The 14,774-nt window shown below is 38.8% G+C and overlaps 1 protein-coding gene and 1 long non-coding RNA gene across 5 annotated transcripts in view; one reads left to right on the top strand and one right to left on the bottom strand.

The window, feature by feature from the left end:
* LOC119653107 (steroid hormone receptor ERR1) overlaps positions 1–14,774 on the top strand; it is a 246,955-nt gene that overhangs the window by 194,454 nt on the left and 37,727 nt on the right. The window lies entirely within an intron of this gene.
* LOC119653113 lies at positions 556–8,093 on the bottom strand. Its single transcript, XR_005249638.1, has 3 exons — positions 7,307–8,093; positions 6,882–6,962; positions 556–1,436 (listed from the first exon to the last, which is right to left on the bottom strand). It is a non-coding gene; the product is annotated as an uncharacterized LOC119653113 (long non-coding RNA).

Here is a 14,774-nt window from a genome sequence, read left to right as displayed (position 1 = left end):
GTATTTATAATTAAAGATGAATTTTTGGTGGGAGTCATGCTCGTTTTGGTTTCATTCACTCTGAAAGCTTAGGGTTTTTAGATACATTAAATTTAATTGAGAGTTTATGGTAATTCATGTTATTGCGTATAAAGTTAAAACCCATTCAGAAGTAAATAACTTGTTTTTACATGTTTACTCATTGGAACTTTGGGAAATTTTTTCGATACTTTTCTATGGCAGCTACTTAGAATAATGTATATATGTAGAATACTATTAAGGATACCATACAATTGAATTTCTCTCATTAATTAGGAACCCCCTTAAGTTTGTTATAGAATCATCAAATATTGCCCTTTTCGGGTTTCAACAATTCAAAGTTACCACTTTATTATGGAAAATACAGTGATTTACAAAATTGATCACCCTTTCGCTGTAAATGGGATCTGTTACTAAAAACTCAAAACGTTTTGATATTTTCTCGAAATATTTATTTTATTCAAACTATAATTTAGAAAGGGACAAAGAAAGAAAAGTAATTTAGATGAATTTCTTCGATACAATAAACAAATTAATTTTGTGACTTAACATGACTATGTGGAAAAAATGAAAGCTAATATTTTGGATATGTTCCTCTGAAATCTATTACGTCCTGGATTCCCGTAGTCATACTACAAACTAGCTTTTCAAAAATTTCCTATATCATCCTACACATTTGGCCACGCTTCGGTTAGTATCCCCAACTCCCATGTGACCGACCGTTTTAAAACAGTCCGGAGGTGTTCGGTGGGGTTAGATCTGTATATTGGAGGGGCGAACCTAACGTTTTTGTTCCGAACACCTGGAGCCATTTGGTGGTCGATTTTGTTATCCGCTGCGGATCATTGTTCGGTTGAAAGACTGTCCGAAGGAATAATCCTCAAATCTCCCATGGTGCCAAACAAATGGAGAAAAATAAATGTGCCCAATACAAGAGTCCGCTGTCATTCTGCCTTCCATCTACTGGCACTCTCAGAAGAAAAGGGGCTATTCTTCACATACAGTTGTATACCATAGTTGAGTCTGGTGCAAACTTCAGTGTGGGCTCTACGTGATATGGGTGTATTTTCCCTCCAGAATTCCTCTACATCCATTCGCGGCCGTCCGATCACAAGCGCTTTATTTTGGTTCCAACACTCGTCCAGTTATTTTCAGCCCAGGTTTTATATTTTTCTGCGAATGCTAATAGCAATTTCTGGTGTCTCTCTTAACTTTGGTGCACCCTCTAAGACCAGCTTTTCGCAGTGTTCGTGAAACAATTTCTGGCAAATCAGAAATTTTTTGGCGGATTTGACTTACCACGCCAGCAGAGATTTCCACTTGAATTAAAATTTATTATTACGTTCCACGACTACGCAGCATATCCTCAGTTTCCTTGCGAATATGCTGATTTCAGGTCTTGTTCTCTTATTCAGTTCCTACCGAAGATAACAAGCACCTTATGATTAATTTCGAATTTATATTTATTTAATATTTTTGATTTGATACTTTTTAAAATGGGAACACAGTTGTCGACCATCCGTCTTTTCTCCGCGCGAGAAACTCACAAAATTGATCACGCGATCATTTGTCAATTAACATACGGTTAATTATGGCTTAACACGGGAATATGTTGATAATTGAAGTTCAAGTACTAAGTAACGAAAATGTGAAATGCTATTTGTAGATTTGTACACAGTGAAGCTACAACATTACATAAAAAGCGTAACTAATTTAATCAAAAAAATACATAGTCGCCGTTCTTGGATAAAATTCATTCCCAAACTATCATTCATTAATTTATTTAATAAAAAAACATGTCATCTATGTATTTACCTATTTTTTGTTATGCAAGGTTGCCTAGAAACAGACTATTTTTTGAAATCAAGCTAATTTTAAAAAAGTCAAAGACAACGCTGCGGAGGAGTAATAATTTGGCGCGAAAGAGACGAACTCCACCAAACTTTCCAGTATGCTGCTCCATATTAAAACCCGTATTACTACACAATTTTACGGATTTTGGTAGGAATTTAAGGGGGTTTCACAATAAATTTTTGAAATAAAATAGTATACTATTATCAACTTTGTTTAAGCAGTTAACGTCGTTACGTTCGTATTTCGAAATCTATATATCATGCGCATGGACCTCAATTTCTTTCAGATTTTTTGATTGGTTGGTTTCTAAGAATAGGTCTTTAAAGTAATTAGATCCGGATGCTCGCACTCCCCTTTTGCAACCAATATCAAAACTAACATCTGCTTGGAAAACTACTAGTCGAGACCTTTCAAATACTTCACGTGGCAGTAAATCTATTCTAATAAAGTTTTGTTGTCAAAAAGCTTTAAAAACACGGCTCCAAACTCGCGAAAGGATTATATGTACAGGAAAAACAATTCATCAAGTTCGAGAATCTTTACACGCGTATCCAAGAATATTTACTCAAAAAGATTCCTCCGCTTGGGATGTGTTTAGATTGTCGTTGGAGCCAATTTTGCATCTAAATGTGAAATTGCATCGCTATAAGATGCAATAGAATAGCATATGACGGAACTTGCAGCAAGTGGAATCGAGGTTAAACTTTTTAAATGAAATGTTCGAAGCCTTGATGTTATTGTCTCGAATGAAGCACATTTTCCTGTTAACGGTTTTGTGAATAATAAATAATAAATAAAACTGGCGGTATTAGCATGCAGAGCGGTTTGGGCTGAAATCGCAGAATGAGGTATCATCGGAGCATTTAGTTTCAACAGGACGAAATCACGTATCAAGCTTCGAATGAAAGCAGCAGCATGGCAAGAAATGTTTTCTGTAAAATTGAAATTAATTCATCACGAAGAGGTAGCTTCGAGGAACCCCGATTTAAATTCAGTCAACTTCATTTTACGTTGACCGGTTTTTTTAAGGAGTGGTAGTTAGCTGAAAATGCATTTAAACACAGAGCGCCGGATTCCTATCAGGAATGCAAGCACAGCGGTCCTGGTTTATACTGAGTGCAGGCTCAGCATTCATACCAGTGGATGCGAGGCCTATCTAACACCTCTGCCGCAACTAAGGGGGACGACACCCGAGTTGTACAGCGCATGGTGGCAACCACCATGAAACTCCCACTAGGGGGCCAACCGCAAATAACCGGGCCGAGAATACATCCTCCAGGAATTCTCCTGGAGCATGTGTTCTCAGAGGACCGTCCCGGTTCCCATGGTACCAGATAACCTCCGGTGAGGCTTCGTGGCCAAAGCCACTTCAAATGAGTCCCTTGCAGACTCGGGTCTGATCGCCCTCCTCGAGTACGTGGGACGATAGACGGATATACTCGGAAAGCTACATGTCGTTGTCACCTTCTGGAGGGCAAATTGGCCCTTAATCTTGTAGAACCGAAAAAGCTCGTCTACAGCCTAACCACATTTCCGGCACATCTCTGGAACGAACTGGATTGTACGTTCTGAAAGTTATACGATGCATTTCATACTATAGCACATACAAATGGTCGCAGAACGTGGAAAGCAATGGCTTTTCACTGCGTAAGGCCATGAATAAATGCCAGCATCAAGCTGTAGGTCCGATTTTGGCTACCGTGTTGTCGAAGCAAAATTCATCGTCGCATCCCCATCTCAAAAACGTGGTTTTGACGCGTTCAAATCAATATAATTCTTATGCCACTATACAGGGAATATCGATGTTGCTTAACTACAATCAACAAATTTGCGCAATGGCCAGTTTTTTGCGAAGCTAGTAGGCAATAAGCGGGTGAGGACGACCGTGCCCAACGAAGCAGTAGTGCCCTGGCACAGATCGCACAAGTCAGCCAAAAAGTGCAACGAAAATTATGAATGGGTAAATATTTTACCAACTGTGTTGTGCAGACTACGAATCTCTTTCAAATATGGCATCAAATCATCAACCACTGATTTATATTACGGCACGTCTCTATGAAATTCTGCAGAAATATTTTTCCAAAACAAGTTACAAACCGATCCTCCCTTGTTTGTAATAAAGTTTCGCGTTTATATGAGGGCCCACAGTGACCATACAACACGAAAGTATTTCGGTCTCAAGGATTTGGAAACCTGCGCGCATGTTTCCATCAGAGTCGGCGCCACGCAGAAGCCATGTGAACAACCGTAGGAATTACCTAATGAGGTGCTTGACTGCGCATAGGACCGTTTTCGAGCTAGACATTAACGGAGTTTCAGCCCTAGTTTCGACGGAACTAATCAAGCCAGTCAGATCGTGAGCAATTCTACTCCTATGCATGTTGCAGAATAGGAATTATGATGCTTGACTTTTCACTTTTTGAGACTTTTCTCTGAAGAGCTAGCCCCACCTGGAACCGAGAACATCAGCCACGTTTTTTGCCTGCAGACCACGATTCGTGGCAAGAACATTTTTTTCCGATGCCTCACTTTGTACCCGGGTTTGCCACACTTGTAACCTAAAGTGCTTCTGCCTTGCCCTCTGTAATCCCGGCTATGTGCTCGTAGATCGAGCACCTAAAGCAGTGCGTTTTTTTTCTCGAGCGCAATGCTGACCACCTTGCGTCCTATAGGGTACTGTAAATAATTACGGTCTTGAATGAAGTACTCTAACACACTTCAAGGCCCTGATTCAATTGGATTGTTGCGCCAACGATTATTATTTTTTTTCTTTTCCAGCGGTGAAGAATTTGCTTCGCCGTTTTCTCAGTGACGATGGCAATGGCCAATATTTGATCTCTGGATTGGCAGATGTAACTTCCACCTTGAAGCTGTTCATATCCGGCATTTTCTCTTTATCGCTTTCTCCACCTCTTCTTTGTTCGCGCGTTTGTTGGCTCGTAGATTAGGTCAGATCGATAATTAATCGAACGTTCTTGTTTACAACAAACATAATAAATCCTTTTCTATTGCTTCTGCTCATATGGCGATTTGCAGTATCATTTTCAATGTCCATACTCACGTACTTTAGATATTCACATTCGTTTTCAATGTTGCATAGATTATGCCCACATATCGTTTCAATTCTGAATGAAAAATCTTTCCTGTACTCATTAGAAGTAATAAATCTTCGATTCAACTGCTATTGCTTGCTTTTAAGGAAAATAATCGAGAACGCGGTGGTGAAACGAATCTGAGAAGATGTATGCATAGAAACATACAGTTACTCAAAAAAGTATCCGGACATGACCGTTGTATAGATATTTTCAAAGAAATATAAACAATTGTGGCACATTTGCTTAATGATTATTTGTTATATTTATCTTTGATTGGTTTATAATAAATTTCCAAAAAAAAAAAATTTCTCAGTTTCCGCTTTAAAAAAAAATAGCTCCGCTGTTAAGAACGCTACAAAAAATGAAGTCAAAAAAGTATCCGGACAGAAAGCGTTTGAAGGAAACTTACCCCTTTAATGTAAAATTTAATATCTTGTTGGACCTCCTCGATTTTTTATTACTTCCCTTAGTCGACTAGGCATCGATTTGACAAGTTTCTCACAAAATTGTGGACTGATCGTCGCCCACTCTTCCTTCAAAGTTTTTCTAAGTGTAATTAGACTTGAAATTTCGCAGTTTTGAATTTTTCTTTTCAAATGTTCCCACAAATGCTCTATTGGATTTAGATCCGGACTTTGCGCCGGAGTATCTATCACTTTTGGGCAATTGTACAGCCGCCAAAGTCTACAAACGTAGGAGTTATGTTTGGGATCATTGTCCTCATAATAACAAAAATGCTCCATTTGCATTTTCCTTGCGCTTTGAAGTAAGTTTTCCTTAAGGACTGTGAGATGCTGATATTTGTCATATTTCCCATTTATAAACTTTAAATTGCCAACTCCCGCTGCTGACATACAGCCCCATACCAACTGAAAACCACCGCCATGTTTCACCGTGCACTTTAAATTTTTCAAATTCAGCTCCGTATTTGGCTGCCGCCATACAAAATTACTTCCATCTGATCCAAATATGTTATATTTGCTTTCGTCGGCAAATATAACGATTTTCCAACAATCGTAAGACCTATTTATATGTGCAATAGCAAACCGTAGCCTTTTTTGCCAATTTTGCTTACTTATATAGGGCTTTTTTCTGGGAACTCTACCGTGGAAATTATTCTTTCGAAGAATATTTCTAATTGTTTCGACACTTGTAACTTTACCAAACCTCTTTTCCGCCTGAACTCTCAACTTAACTGCACTTAGTTTGGGGTTTATTTTCATTTTCCGCACGATCCATCTTTCTTCTCGGTCATTAAACTTTCGTGGACGGCCTGATCGCCCTTTCTTATCGATGAAACCCGTTTTTTTAAAGCGTGTAATTATTTCATGAACCGTCGATTTATTCACTTTCACGATTTCCGCAATCGCTCGTATCGGTTTATTGTCCTTGAAAAGATCAATAATAACTTTTCTAACATCACTACAAACCTCCCGCGTTTTCCGACCCATCTTTATTAAACGTGTGTATACACAGAAGAATTAAATGCGCTACTAATCAATGTTTAATCACCATGTTAAATCAAAAGACAACTCAGTTGCAATATTGTGCATTTTCCAAGAATTCATCGCTGTCCGGATACTTTTTTGACTTTCATAACAAGCATGTATACATAAATTCTCAGAAAAACAACTGTACTAAAACGAAATGATGATTTTTTTTCGCTCATTCGAAAGTGTTGCTATAAAATATTATTATCGTGGAAAACGAAATTATGTTACTATTTTACAAATCTATGTTTTTCGCATTACAATTCTAAATTAACCATTGTCCGGATACTTTTTTGAGTAACTGTATATAGATGAAGAAACCGATATAATATTGTAATTGGTTTGTTACATAAGATCGTCCCCAGGTCGCATAACAACTTTTCAATTCCGTTTGACGTCATGAAGATATAGAATTTGTGCTCACCCGTAGAACTGACTCTCCTTTATAGCAATCCAGTTGCTATTGTTTCATCTTGCAATGTGTGTTAAGATGCTCGTGTTATTCCTATGGAGACAACAAGTACCATATATTTTAATACCCCATTGTTTGTGTCTTACAAATATTTTATCGATATATTTATATCAGGAATATTTCGCGAATTTAAATTGTGACTGATTAAATTGTGAATGATGCAAAGTTGTGCAACCTACAGAGTGGCCAAACACTTTCAATAAAGTTCCTCTTAAATTAATTTCACAAATACTTTTTCTTGAGTATGAAATTAATTCAAAGTAGATTTACATAACTTCCAACATTCTATAAAGAACATGGAGGGCATGGTTATATGGCTTCGATTCCTTTCCATTTTTTTTTATTGATTTTGAAACATTTTTTTCTTTACTACTCACTTCCAATATCTTGTTCTTCTTATCTTTTGTTTTCTACTCTTTGGGTGGCGTCCTATTTCTTTGAAGAGATATAGAATCCTCTTTATTTTCGACGAAATCTTCTTTAATAATTATTTGTAATGCACATTTGAGATTCTTTAATAGGGAAATTTTCAAAGAATATTAATTTTCCATTTTATTTGTTATTATTATCCCGGATTCTCAAACCTATCCCAACGATTTGATTATAGGTTTTCCAAAAACTTTTATCGGTTGAATAGGTGTCTGCAGTTCCTGCTCTTTTATCCATCGAAATTTGAAATTCTGTTTAATTGTTAGTCCATATTTAAATTACAGATTTAAGATTAATGACAGCGAATCTACAAATTTTCTTTTTTCTATTTTGGATAAACTGATTTATTGTTAAATCTTTCTTTATCTTCTGTGTTACCCTGACATTGCCTCGTTCATCCACTTTTTCAACCTCCCAACCAATATACTATAATATTTTCCAGACCTTCCTCTCTCATAATCGTACATCATTTTTGAAAATTTCATATCGATATCAGCGAATTTCTTTGCTTTGTACAAGTCGTGCAAGTTATTATTATAATTTTTAAAAATCTTTTGGTAATATTAGAATAACAGTTGTTGATAAATCATTCACTGAGTAAAACCTTAACATTAAGACCAATTGAATGAAAAGAAGAAGAAAAATATAAATCCAATTTTAATGCTAAATAAAAAATATTAGATAAAAATCCTTATTATCTTATCTAATTTCGGAACCTTCGTCGTAAAAGATGCAAATAATTTTTCTCACTTTAATTAATTAAACGCCAGAAATGTGAAAATTATATTCTTTCGCCTACTAGGGAGAAACTTTTGGGTCATCCTACAGTATATATAATTTTCGAAGATACTCCACTGTGATGAGAGAATTAATGTTGTATAGCCAGAATGAAATGGTTATTGATATGTAGGAGTTTAATTTGCTATTGTATATCAACATAGTAAATGTTTCACCTTCCTGCGATTGCTTTTCAATCGATCACAAAAATTCTGTTACTGAAACAAGCCGGTTTTTACTGTATTCATATAAATGTAAACGTATGATGCAATCTTCACTGTAATTGATGCATGCATGATTCACGAGCTCCTACATTTCAAAACTTTTCCCCACCATCTATGTCGTATCAGTACTCGCTTTATCTCCTCTACTGATAAATTCAATGAGTACCGTTTCGTTGCAAAGGTCGTAGTATTGCAATTTAAACATCAGTAATTTGGCCTGCTACGTTTCATTGTGTTACCTGCATAGTAACAACCAACTAAATGAGGCAGACGGCATGAACATGTTTCGATCGCATGAATAGGGATGGATGACGATTTTGAAGATCTTCAGATAGTAAATACTTGAGAAGTGACGACTTCTCCAAAAAAATCATCCTAGTACAGGAAACCATATATTGCCTGCCAAACTGAATTTTTCAAAGCTTTTCATCTATGTAGTGTTAAAGGGTAGTATAGGTCCCAGGGCGAAACGTGGATTGGTATCCACGATGAAGGAAAAACCTGGGAAACGCCTGCTGAACCAACACCAATAGCTCTACTACCAATGCCTATCTCCACCTCCACGTGATGACCGCTGGGAACTCTTTCTCAACCTAAAATGCCTAAAAACGGTACAAATTGTACCAACTGGTCCTCCGGGTTGGGGTTGGATAGGGCTGACAACCATACAAAAACCGAAGTTACGAAGCCACAACAGAAGCCTCGGACTGGGTGGATAACACAACGACGAATCCGGCAACGACAAAGGAATAACGATTTGCCCATTTTCTCATGGAACGTGCACTCCCTGTACAGAGATGAATCTGCCAAGCAGCTAGCCGATACCCTGTTCCAATATAAGGCTGATGTAACCGCGTTGCAAGAGATGCAATGGACAGGGACCGGTTTTCTGGAGAAGAGTCGCTACACCATATATTATAGTGGTCAACTAGTAAATCATGTGCTTGGAGTAGGTTTGTTAGTCAGTCACAAAATGAAACCTGCTGTTATCGGCTTTGAAAACATAAGCGAACGGCTATGCACTCTGCGTTTCCGAGACAAATTTAGAAATATAAGCCTCATTAACGTCCACGCGCCTACAGAGGAGACTGCAGAGTCGGAGAAGTATACATTCTGCGAAGCACCTGGACGAACCCTCAAAGTCTGTCCCAAATATGATATCAAAATAATACTTGGGGATTTTAACAGCTAAGTAGGGACGGAGCCGATACGTTGGCTTCCATAGCTTACATCAAAATACAAATGATAATGGACTACGGATTATTCAATTAGCACTGTCACACGAAATGGTTGTTGGAAGTACCTGGTTTGTGCGGAAAGCGGCCCACAAACAAGCGTGGGCCTCTCCAGCCGGGATCACTTTCAACCAAATTGACCACGTGCTGATCGAACGCCGCCACATCTTAGCCTTGATGATTGTAAGAACATATAGGGGGCCAATATAAACTCGGATCACTATCTCGCTGGCATAGTGCTCCGAACTCGAATAACAACCCCATCCAGAATTCCCTCTGACAATCAGGTGAGAGTGAATACACATCAATCATCTTCACAGTGACCTGAAGAACGTTCTCACAAACATACTTGACCCCAGCTACAAAAAGAGTCGGAACGGCTGGTTCAACGATGAATATAAGCTAGCACCGGAAAGGGAGGATGCCGCATACCGAGTAATGTTCCATTTTCAAAGGACGCAGGGCACGCGCGGAGACTTATCACTAACTCCTTCGAGCAGAGAAGCAACTTCGCCGAGGGAAAAAGGAAGCCTGGGAGAACCAACAAGTCTATGAACTGGAAAAGTACATGGAGCAATCGAACCATTCTCAGAAGTTTTACCAACAAGTCAGCAGGATGAAGCCTTACACATCTCGATGCTCATTCTGCCGAGACAAAGAGGGAAATCTGATTTCCGATAGAATGGGCATATTGGAGTGATGGGTTGAGTACTTTGATTAACTACTGAACAACCAGAACGTCGGTGAGTTGGAGGCCCGGCCAATTGAAGACGGACAAATACTGCCACCACCACGCATAGAAGAAAGAGTCCCTGCAATTCACCCGCTTAAAAATCATAAGTCGTCAGGAGCTGATGGAATTACAGCCGAATTGGTTAAATATGGAGCCGACCAATTACACCAAGAGGGTCACCAACTTGTGCAAAAGGTGTAGGACAGTGAATCAATGCCTGACGACTGGCAAAGAGGGATTATCAGTCCCACACATAAAAGGGAGATTTCACACAGTGCAGCAATTACAGAGATATCACGTTGCTGAGTGCCATTTATAAAATATTTTCCGCTATCTTGCTTGCTTGGCTCACACCAAAGAGGCTTCACTCCAGGCAAATCAGCAATAGATCAGATTTTCTCTGTGCGTCAAGCGATGGAAAAACTATCGGAATATGGACATCAGTTGCACCATCTCTTCATCGACTTTAAAACTGCCTATGATAGCATAGCCAGGGAAAACTGTACACGGTCATGAGAGAATTCGGTATCCCGACGAAATTAATAAGACTGGCTAGGCTGACCCTTACCAATCTGCGAGGCCAGATAAAAGCGGCAGTATCACTTTCAAGACCTTTTGGCATCAACAACGGTCTACGACAAGCAGATGTCCTACCATGCGCCCTCTTCAGCCTTGCCTTGAAGAAAGTGATACTGTGATGCTGAGGTAAATGCAAGTGGTACGATCCTCTTTAAATCCACTCAATTACTGGCCTATACTGACGATATCGACATCATGGGAAGAGCGACCGGAGACGTACAAACTGCCTTCATCTAGATCGAGCAGGCGCGATTGGCGCGAGATCTTGAGCTGCATATCAATGAAGGCTAGGCAAATATATGGTGGCAACGTCAGCACCAAAACCAACCAACCAATAACATCAAACCACACTGGTCAAACGGGAAAAATAAAGATAGAAGATTACAACTTTGAGACCGTTGATAATTTCTCCTATTTAGGGTCGAAAATCACAACCGATAACAGGTATGACGATGAAATCCGCACACGGTTGTTGGCTGCCAACGGAGCCGATTTCAGCTTACAAAAACTGTTCTGCTCGAAACATCTCACCATACGGTCACAGCTCTTACTGTACAAGACAATGATCTTGCCAGTCCTCAAGTATTCCTCGGAAACTTGGGTTCTTAGCAAAAAGAATTGCCGCGTTCGAGAAAAGAATCCTCCAAAGAATTTTTGGCCCCCTATATGAGGATGAACGATTCCGTAGCCCATGACCGCCAAGTTGTGGATAATATCCGGCTCAATAGGTTGCGGTGGGCGGGTCGCTTTATCCGTATGGATGAGGATGATCCAGTCCGGAAAGTCTATAAGGGCAATATCTATGGTAGAAAAAGAAGACGGGACAGACCTTGCCTGAGGTGGGGCGATGGCGTAGGCTAGGACGCCAGACAGATTTTAGGGATATCGAATTGGTGGACCTCGGCGCAAAACCGGGATGTCTGGAGTTCCTTATTAAGGCAGGCCTAGACCGGATACCAGTTGTTGCGCCGTTGATGATGATGATGATGAAATACTGAATTCTTCTGGTGGGATGCTTCAAATTAAGCACTGATTGCACCAAAGGTTTGCAATGCTGCAACAAACACGACATTAACGATGAGGTCCTTTATAAGCGGGCAAACGTCCAACGCTGTCAATAAATTCAATATAAAACCCATAGAAATTCCTGATGTCTGTAGATGTCCAGATTATCCATACTACACACAAGGATCTGATCCTTTGAACCTTTACTTCATTTAACATATAAACATATTAAGGCAGGCCTAGACCGAATCCCGGTTGTTGCGCCGCTGATGATGATAATATTACTATATTTTTAGAAATTAACTGGGAACTCCCTAAAGTTTATCCTAGAGTCATAGAAAATCATGCATGATACTACCAAACCTGCTGGAAAACTTTTGCCTTCAAAAGACACGTGTACAAATTTGACAGCTGCCGGACTATTTCTTTATGGGATGAACCATTTTGAGTGAAGCAACTTTTGTCAGTTTGAAGAAAATGGTTAAAAAGGAATTAGGTATGTTCATAGGGCATTGCTTTTTGGGGAAAAAATATATTGGTGAAGTGAAGGCTTGGTGAGATAAACATTATTCGGACTTTGTACCAGAAAAATCTATCGTTGAGAAATGGTTCGCTAAGTTTAAACGAGGCGAAATTGGCACCGAGGACAATGCACGCAATAGACGTCCTAAAGAGACTGTCAGCGATTAAATCATCAAAAAAGTCCTGAAAATAATTTTGGATGACCGCAAAGTAAAGTTGATGGAGATAAATGATGTTTTAAAGGTGTAATCGTTCTTGAGAAAAGTGCGTGTGATAGGCAAACACAGACAAGGACTTATTTAATCTTCCGGTTCCGGAGAAAGTCGCAAAGCATCTTGTAAATACTGAATTATATTCATGCGGAGCAATCAGTATTGTTAGGGTTAGCTAGAGAACCCTGGTCTTACACTTGCGAAAAAAGAAACAGAATCGGTCCGCCTCACCAAGCGCCGTCATCACTTCTAAGTCGACCATCAAAAAAGTTTTACGGAAAAGCATTGCAAGTCTGATTTCATGTTGATAAACTCAGTGTAGTCAAGGTATCTCTACGGGTGTGTTCTGACTTCAGGACTGTTCCAAATGATGCAGTGTTCGTCATGGCGGAAATAATGCCGATTGACATCCTGGTAAATGAGATGGTTAACCACACAATGCGCTCCACAGGCTCGGAGAACACTCAAAATTTACAAGTTTGATGAAAATCACACTATTAGTAAGAAAGGTATAATAGATCAAAGTTGTCGCTTGTTTGTAAACTCAATACTTTGACAGTCATTATCTCCTGAATGTGGATATTCTCATATAATATATGCATATGTTACGTGCTAGGTACAAAGTCTTTATAAAAGAAATACACAAAACCTTTCATATCTGAAGCATACAGCTTCCGGTTTCCCGACTTGTTGTTATGTTAATATTTCTCCAGAACATGACTACAAATGCTATCTAACGCCAGTGATTTAAATTTACAATAAGTTGATTTCCTAATATGTACTTGACTACTTAACAGTATTGGATCCGAAACAATGCGATACATCGAGTGCAATTTTTTGCACTTCATAGTATAATATAATAATAATCCTAATAATCTAGTCCTCTAACCGCTGAGCTATCCTTCTTGCTCCTCCGCATTTCATTTTAAATAATCGCTCAAACAAACATGAATTTTGAATTTCGAGAATTCTTCTAGGAGGTTCCTATACAATTTATACACCTTATCAAGCGTTTGAGGTACGTCGCGGAGAATGGTCGATTATAACATACTTATTTTCAGTCAAATTCCACAACTGGTGTTCTTTATGATCAACGTATCGACGAACGTTTCAAATCTAAAATTTACCGCAATGTCATCTATCGTGTCGCTCTCTATGGTTCTGAGTGTTGGTCGACTATAAAAGACAATGAACAGCGTCTTTCGGTAATGTAGATGAAGATGTTGCGTTGGACTAGTGGCGTGACACGATTTGATCACATTCAAAATGATGATATTCGCGATCGATATGGGGTTGCACCGATCTTGGAAAAACTACGAGGGAGGCGTCTTTGATGGCATGGTCCCATAATTTCCGCTAACGAGAATTCACTTGCCAAGATTGGTCTGAACATGGAAGTCGATGGTAAACGACCGAAACAACGGTGGCTTGATACGCCGGATGTAGCGATTTAAAAGCCTCACGATTGCATCCAGATCAGGCATTTGATAGAGCCAAACGACGAATCCGATCATGACGAGCCGCTTGTGAAGGGGATAAAGACTAAAGAAAAAGAAGATTTTCAATCAACTTTCTCTTCCTGTTTGCTTCTGAACTTCGTAATGATTTGCATGAAAACTTTTTTTGGACCGTAAATGAGTAAACTTATTTGGAAATCCGTGTTAGCAATCCCTCTGCCAACAATGAAATTTGAACCTATCTATAAGTTATATATTTAGAATTTATGACATTTTCTCTAAATATTTCTTCTTTCTCATTTCAGGTGAGTTGATTTTTATAAACTCTTCTCTTTTCTTTCGTGAGTATGTCTATTCATATTCGTATACCAATTTTTGGTGCTCTGTGAAATTACATTTCTTCTATAATTTATTTTAAAAAAATACATGTCAGGAAGGAGTTAAATTTAGTACAATAATTCATTCCAATTTGCATAGTTCAAAGCCACCTTATCACAAATGCATTCGTGCTAAAAATAGTGTTAGTTTCGTATATTTGGAGTTCTTATCTTAGGACTACAAAATGCCATTCTTAACTTTCCGCAGTCTTGCTACTGTTCGCAAAGTATACAGCAAACTGCACATGAATATCTTATTGCGGTTTTATTTATTATTTTCAATTACTCCAGCGCC

Source organism: Hermetia illucens, chromosome 3 (genome assembly GCF_905115235.1).
Source record: "Hermetia illucens chromosome 3, iHerIll2.2.curated.20191125, whole genome shotgun sequence".
NCBI lineage: Eukaryota > Metazoa > Arthropoda > Insecta > Diptera > Stratiomyidae > Hermetia > Hermetia illucens.
The sequence above is the reverse complement of the archived record's forward strand: the minus strand, read 5'-3'. Positions and strand labels throughout refer to the sequence as shown.